This window comes from Macrobrachium rosenbergii, chromosome 56 (assembly GCF_040412425.1).
Source record: "Macrobrachium rosenbergii isolate ZJJX-2024 chromosome 56, ASM4041242v1, whole genome shotgun sequence".
Classification (NCBI taxonomy): Eukaryota; Metazoa; Arthropoda; class Malacostraca; order Decapoda; family Palaemonidae; genus Macrobrachium; species Macrobrachium rosenbergii.
The window spans coordinates 75,281,363-75,290,151 of record NC_089796.1 but is presented as its reverse complement, the minus strand read 5'-3'; positions in this window follow the sequence as shown (position 1 = coordinate 75,290,151).

Sequence of the window (8,789 nt, the reverse complement as noted above, 5' to 3'; positions counted from 1 at the left end):
ATTGATTTTACGTTCAGGTCACTGCATCTCTGTATGTTTAAAATAGATTTGGTTTGTTCCAATACATGCGGAGTTTTATACTGTATGTATTCGTGTATGTATGTGTGTGTATATATATATATATATATATATATATATATATATATATATATATATATATATATATATATATATATATATTGTAAATTTTGTAAACTCTCACATCGTTTCAAAAGTACATGTCAAATCTCCATCTGATCGCCCGACCAATCAGATGCTTGTGTAAAAAAAATGCATAAATGACCCGCTCCCACCCAAGCAGCCCATCATAATTAAAATATAGTTTGTTGTGTATTAACATATTTTTAAATAAACACAAACTGTCACGTAGGAAAATTGTAAAAATCAGCATTGATTTTACATTACAATTTCAGAAATGTTTTATGTGAGACGCCATAAATAAGTAAGTAAATAATTACACTAAAAAAAGCAGAATGTGGTTGATACCAATCTATACCCAGTGATATATTTAATCTGTTCTTTCGGGATTTCATTCACCGGCCAGAATTGGACCATTTATCCTAAAACCCTTTATAGTAGAACGTGGATATGAATGGCCTCTTCCTCGCCGCTTCCACAGTTCTTTCTGCGGATCGCAAATCCAGTCTTTCATTCTCGAATCCTCCGGTAAATAAAAATTTTAGCAAACACGTTCACCTGAGAATCCGAATGAAGTCGATTACACGCTAGCCGTTATTTCGAAACGGTCCAGCTTTCTGCCCGTAGAGAATTGTACACTTCTGATACTTTGGTGCGTGTTTATTCGGAGCTGAATATAATTCACGGCTGCAATGTTCCGTTGAAATGAAGCATATTTAAAGCCCATTCATTCCGAAAATTAGTATTGGAAGAACGACTCCCACGTGAAACCTGCGGCGCTTTAGGTGACACTGTTTTCCTTCCCAATGTTTATGTATAATTACGGGTTTGACTCCGGCTGCGATCATCTTTTAACACAGTTCCCGCTGGAATCATTCCTCTTATTTTAAAGGCCGTAAACGCTTCATCATAATGGGGCGATTCGACCGAGAATTATCGTAAAACCTTTATTTTCTGAAGATTTTATGTTGACGGAAGTATTCAGTTTACGACGTTTATAAAACTTTTGATTCCAACGGTTTTATGACAGTAGACTAATTCCGTTTTTTTTTTTCCTTGCGAGTCTGAAAACGCCCAAGGTTTTATGATAACGAACCAGTCAAGTTTAGAATTGCGTCTGAAGATTTTAGAAGCAAAGGTGTGAGAGAATGCTATACGTTTCTTGGCCTTTCGAAGCAATCAAAGAAATTATTTATCGTCTAGCTATTGGTCTGTGGAAAGCCTTCCAGGGGATATCGTGCAACTGGAACTTGCGAAGCTCAAGTGAAAATGCAATGCATTGCTACCCTGATATTATTCTTCTTGCGTTTTAATGCATTTTATCTATTTATCTATTTATTAATTTATTTTTCTTTTATAAGTTGGACCTCTCCTTTCTGTATTTCCCTTTAGTTCCTCTTGCTTCTTCGTAATGAACACCATATTCTTTGGAAGCTTGAATTTCAAGTCAATAATGAACACCATATTCTTTGGAAGCTTGAATTTCAAGTCAGTGGCCCCTTTGGTGGGCTTGTTCCATGAATAGGTTTCATCTACTAAATAATAATAACACATAATAACACCAATAATAACACATAATAATAATAATAATAATAATAATAATAACTTCATGCTTGAAAGGGATTATCATGCAAAATGATTTAGAAGCAGATTATGCCATTTTACATGAAATTCGGAAACGGAATTAATTGTTTTAATCCACGACTCAAATACTGAGAAATCATAATATAACGTTTCAGAAATGGCGGTAATTAATATAATTATTCATAGTCATTGTACAGTACTTGATGCTCAAAGACCAGAATGTTTTCGTACATAGACATTCAGACAATAGTTATCCTCGTTCCATGGTTCGGTTATGAGTCAAGAATAATATCTCCCATTTGAAAAGTATATTCAGAAAGGGGAGGAGTTTCCATCCAGTTATTCGGTTCAGTCTATTAGTTTATAATTTTTTTTTTCCTTTTTAATAAGTGAGACCTCTTGTTTCTGTATTTTCCTGTAACTCCTCTTCCATCTTCCTAATGAACACCATGTTCTGTGGAAGCTTGAATTCCAAGTCAGTGGGCTTGTTCCATATGAATAAGGTTCATCTTCTGAATAATAATAATAATAATAATAATAATAATAATAATAATAATAATAATAATAATAATAATAATAATAATAATAATAATAATAAATAATGTTGGGAATTATCCCTGGAAAGTCATAATAAGGTATCCTGCACAATAATTAAGGAATAAGATTGGTTGTCAGCAAACAATACTTAGACAAAGCGAACTATTCTACATAGGGATAAAAAATTAAATTGGGTTATCGTCTTTCGTGTTCAGAGTTACAGGCTTATATATAATAGATAATGACGATCTCTAATTAAAATGACTTAATTTACATAGGTATTCCTATAAACAAGGGTCTCATCTTTCGTGATTCATTAATGAAGAGAATTGTTAGCGCTTAATTACCGCTAAGTAAAATGACATATCCTACATGATCCACATGCGAAAGTCTTATCCGGGATCATCATTCACCCCGCAGGCGGTTAGTGCCGTCAGTGCGCCTCATGCGTTGCACTGTAGGCATTACTTAATGGTTCTTTGCAGCTGCAACCCCTTTCGTTCCTTTTACTGTGCCTCCCTTCATATTCTCTTTCTTCCATCTTACTCTCCACCCTCTGATTCATAGTGCAGCTGCGAGGTTTTCCTCCTGTTACACCTTTCAAACGTTTTGCTGTCAATTTCCGTTTCAGGGCTGGATGACCTCATAGGTCCCAGGGCTTGGCCTTTGGCCTAAATTCTACATCTATTTCAATTCAGGATCGTAATTCAGAGGCGAAGTCGAGTATCTCTCACCCACGCAGGCACCTGAGGAGCGGACCGACCGGTAACCACATTACGTTTGGAAAATAAAATAAGTTAAAGAATCGCCTCTCCCGGTTAATTCGGGCCATTGTGTGATTTCACCGAGTCTTCTGCCAATGGTAACAGGAGTGGCAGCTATAGGGGAAAAAAATCATTGTTTCCGACGGATGGAAATATTGTTTCCTTTATGGTCTTCACAATCTATTGGTTTTTTTCTTATCATCTGTTGTTTTTTGGTGTTTTTGTTGTTGTTCAGTACGTGGGTCGGGTTCGTGGTCGTGTGAACCGTAGTATTTTTCACTAGGCAGGAGTAATCCGATTTCGGTTATTGACTTTTATTCACACGGAAGGTTCATCATCATCATCATCATCATCATCGCATTGGACTCCGGTCTGGTGTGAAACAAGTCTTGTTCGGAAGAGTCCATTGTGTTTTCTCGCTCTGCCGTCCTAATTTTGAAACGCGCTGGGATGCAGTTAATATTGTTGCTTAATGGACGGTATCATGCTAACGAATATGCTGGGGGGCACCAGAGAGAGAGAGAGAGAGAGAGAGAGAGAGAGAGATGGCTATTACCTTTTTTGGGCTCTCCCTTTTTATTTTTCTGTAAAAGAAAACTATTGTGCCGGTTTTGTCTGTCCGTCAGCGCTTTATTCTGTCCGCATTTTTTTTCTGTCCGCACTTTTTTCTGTCCTCACTTTTTCTGTCCGCCCGCAGATCTTAAAAACTACTAAGGCTAGAGGGCTGTAAATTGGTATATTGATCATCCACCCTCCAATCACCAAACATACCAAATTGCAGCCTTCTAGCCTCAGTATTTTTTTATTTTATTTAAAGTTAAAGTTAGCCATAACCGTGCATCTGGCAACGACATAGGACAGGCCACCACCAGGCCGTGGTTAACAATTCACGGGCTGCGGCTCATACAGCATTATACCGAGACCACCGCAAGAGAGATCTATCTTCGGTGGCCTTGATTATACGCTGTAGCGGCCGTACAGAAAACTCGATTGCGCCGAAGAAACTTCGACGCGTGTTTTACTTATTTTTGATGATGATGTAATAGTATACATGTTGACAAAAGAACGTTGATCGCTCACGTCTCTTATTTTTCCTGTAGGAAGAGAAAGCAGGAGGTAATTAGATAATTGTATAATTACTTTTACCTGTCGTCATTGGTTACTATTATCTTGTGTATGAATCTGGACAGTTTGATTAATATTGTTTGCTGACATGCTTAACTGGTGATGGCCATTAGCAAGTATTGCATTTAAAGAGAAGAAATTGGGTGTAACTGAAATAAAAGATTACACATTCATTTGTTTTGCAAGGTTTTATCTAACTGAAATAAAGATTAACTAAATTTAAATATTTTGACAAACTTTATAAAATATCTAGATTTAGAAAGTGACATTACACACACACATATTATATACATATATATATATATATATATATATATATATATATATATATATATATATATATATATATATATATATATATATATATGTGTGTATATATATTCAGTATATGTGTTTTACAGTCACTTCCTAAATCTCAACAATTTTTGAAGTTCGGTCTCTTTACAAACTGTCTACGTTAACAGTAGATACTGACTATAACATATTTATAAATATTACATATATACAGTTTTTCACCAGGTCCTAAGGCATTCTCCATCGCAGCTAAGACCCACAACAGCTGACTAGCTACCACGTCAACAGACGCACAGCTGGATGTAATGAAACGTGCCCTGAACCTTATATTTCTCGCCTGAGAATTGTAAAACATTCGCTGGAGGTAGGCATAAAGATACGTGGTCCTTGGAGTCCAAAATTTGTCAGGCCACGGTTTTGTTTTTATAAAAAATGCATGGAAGAAAGAAAGCAGAGGAAGCAAACCAAGATGGAGCTCAAAGTCTCGAAACATATAAAATGATATAGGTAGATTTGGAGCGAACAAGCAGTACGCAAATACGAAAAAATCAGGTATGGAGGACATTAATCAAGAACGTAGTACATCAGTATAAGCACTGAGGAAGAATTGGAAATGTTACGTTCAAGCAGCTTGATGTAGAATGAATGAATGAAATGTGAAATTTAGGTCAAAGAGCCAAGCCCTTGGACCTATGAGGTCATTCAGCGCTGAAAGCGAAGCTGAGAGTAAAAAGGCTTGAAAGGTGTAACAGGAGGAAAACCTCGCAGTTGGACTATGAAACAATTGTTAGGAGATGGTGGAAAGATAATATGAACGGAGGTACAGTAAAGAGAATGAAAGGAGTTGCAGCTAGGGTCCGAAGGGACGCTGCAAATAATGGTAAATAATGCCTACAGTGTACCGCGTGAGCTGCACTGATAGCCCTACCCCAACCCCCACGCTTCCCCAACGGAGGCTTGATGTTATGTGGCTGTGAATGTTAAGCCAGCGTTGTCGATGTTGGAGACGGCAAAGGGATAAGTAGAGAACTGCATAATATATAAGGAAACACGAGGATGGGTCCCAGGTAAGGTGGTCTTGCAAAATGAAAGGAGTTTCCACTTTAACTCGGAAATCTCTGACTGCTCCGTTCTGATGTCGCTTCTTTCCTTTGATTTCCATGCTTTGGAATTCTCTCCTCTTTCAGGGTACCCATATATTCTTCATTTTTCAAGATGCCAGGCTAGCTTTATCTTTTGAGGTCGATTCTGCTTTTATCTTCCTCCATTAGAGGTTTAGAGGAGGCGATCATAGATATGCTCACCCGTGTCTGTGAATGTCTGCGAAACATTTCCTAAATGAATGAACAGATGAAGATGAAATCTGGTGAAAACATTCGGTAGATGATCCTAGCGAGATGAATTATGGTGGGTATCCATGAAAATGTGACAATAATTGGCACCATTATTTCATCTGTTGCTTAATAAACTAATTAAAACCATACTCTCTTGCTTGTACCCAAGATTTCGCAAAGCCCTGGTATGTGGATATTCCAGGTAATTCAATTATCTTGCAACTCTAACAATCACTGGTGATGTGAGTTTTATGAATGATCTGGAATATATGGATACTTCGAATAAATAGATTATAGATCAGTCTTTGAAGTATTCAGAAAATGAGGTAATTCCTCTCTCTCTCTCTCTCTCTCTCTCTCTCTCTCTCTCTCAGTTCTTCGTTGGACTGGTCGGTACCGTTCTCGGCTAGCATTCTGCAGGGCCCCCGCGTTCGAATCTCCGGCCGGCCAATGAAGAATTAGAGGAATTTGTTTCTGGTGATAGAAATTCATTTCTCGCTATAATGTGGTTCGGATTCCACAATAAGCTGTAGGTCCCGTTGCTAGGTAACCAATTGGTTCTTAGCCACGTAAAATAAGTCTAATCCTTCGGGCCAGCCCTAGGAGAGCTGTTAATCAGCTCAGTGGTCTGGTTAAACTAAGGTATACTTTTCTCTCTCTCTCTCTCTCTCTCTCTCTCTCTCTCTCTCTCTCTCTCTCTTCTGCCCATGTATACCTTACACACCCCGGTCAGTCAATCAGTTAGACATCACCACCATAGAACAGTGACTCAAACTTTCTCCCATCAACTCCTGGTGCCATTCCATTCTTCAGCTTTTTCAGTCACCATCCATACACCATCAAGAGCCACTTTCAAAACCAACCTCCAGTTCGCATTAGCACCTTCCATTCTTGCGTCGTTCAGATAAGCTTTTCTTCTATCGTCCGCATTTAGCAGCTCTCTCATACTCAAAGCTCACCATTTGCATGTTTTGAGATTCACTTCTTCGTGAATCTTTCTCTCTGCATTTCCTTCCCTCCAGCGCAACTCTTCTTTGTCTCTAAAGAATTTTTTGTAATATTGAGAGCAATGTATTCTAAATGCAAATGTGTGTAGTTCGAGATTGGTTGTAATCTTTTGTAAATAACTTATTGAACAGAAACTTAAAGAAAAAAAATTCGCCCGGTACTTTTCATCGACTATAAAACCCTTAGTTTCTCACTTTCCTCTGACATCCTGGCTCTTCCAGTACTAATATTATTATTATTATTATTATTATTATTATTATTATTATTATTATTATTATTATTATTATTAATCAGAAGATGAACCATATTCATATGAAACAAGCCCACCAAAGGGCCCATTAACTTGAAATTCAAGCTTCCAGAGAATATGGTGTTCATTCGAAAGAAGTAACAGAAGGTAACGGGAAATACAGAAACAGATCATTTGTTAGAAAAACAGATAAATTAACGAACTGGTAAAAGCTGATGAACCTCTGCGTAGGGGAATGAAGCAGCTAATTTGGTAGAAGTGGTATGCACAAAGACCCCCCCACTATAGTTGGCGGTTAAAACATGAATGGCGGTCGTTTCATTTTCTCACCGAAACCACACCTGTTAAGAGAAACGACCCACCATTGAATATATAAATATATCACGCATACACATAAATATTAATTAGCATCCAATATGCGCGAGATCATCCGTTGAACATATGCATTTAGTTTACTCTGTCATGTAACTCTTTTTTTTAGAGTCTATCTTCGCATCAGCATTTAGTTTACAATTCGCCCTTATCCCATTTTGATCGCCTCTTAAGGAAACACTCTCGGCGCACTGTAGGCATTACTTAAGGTTCTTTGCAGCGTCCCTTCGGCCCCTAGCTGCAACCCCTTTCATTCCTTTTACTGTACCTCCATTCATATTCTTTTCCTTCCATCTCACTTTCCACCCTCTCCTAACAATGGTTTCATGGTGCAGCTGCGAGATTTTCCTCCTGTTAAGCCTTTAAAACCTGTCGACTATAAATTTCCCTTTCAGCGCTGAATGAACTCATAAGTTAAGTTAAGTATATCTTAGTTTAACCAGACCACTGAGCTGATTAACAGCTCTCCTAGGGCTGGCCCGAAGGATTAGACTTATTTTACGTGGCTAAGAACCAATTGGTTACCTAACAACGGGACCTACAGCTTATTGTGGAATCCGAACCACATTATGACGAGAAATGAATTTCTATCACCAGAAATAAATTCCTCTAATTCTTCATTGGCCGGTCGGAGACTCGAACGCTGGGTCAACAGCGTGCTAGCCGAGAGCTCTAGCCACCCCTCCAATGAAGAACTTAGGTCCCAGCGCTTGGCCTGAGGCCAAATTCATTATATTCCATTCCTAAGAAAACAACGCGTTGAGTTACATACCAGTGATTAGTGGGGATGGGATTATGTTGACCAATTGTTTAGCCATAGCGAAACGGGCCTTGCCATTCGTATGGAATGAAATGGAATATAGAGTTTAGGCCAAAGGCCAAGCACTGGGACCTATGAGGTCATTCAGCGCTGGAAAGGAATTTGAGAGTAGGTCGGTTCGAAAGTTGTAACACGAGGAAAACCTCAAAGCAGTTGCACTATGAAATAATTGTCAGGAGAGGGCTGATAGCAAGATGGAAGAAAGAGAATATGAATGGAGGTACAGTAAAAGGAACGAAAGGAGTTGCGGCTAGGGGCCGAAGGGACGCTCCAAAGAACCTTCAGCAATGCCTACAGAGCACCCAGCGAGGTGCACTGACGGCACTAACCCCCTACGGGGTGCCATTCGTATGGCTCAGGTCAGTCGATCAGGTCTGTTTACTTTCCGTCAGAGCAGATTGCTCTGATGAATGATAAGCTACGAGGGTGTAATTGCTGCTTAAGCAAGTCATCAAATTACTACCGACAACTCTATCAATCTCCTTTGTGTGTGTGTGAGAGAGAGAGAGAGAGAGAGAGAGAGAGAGAGAGAGAGGGCGGACGGGGAAAAGAATGACCGTTCT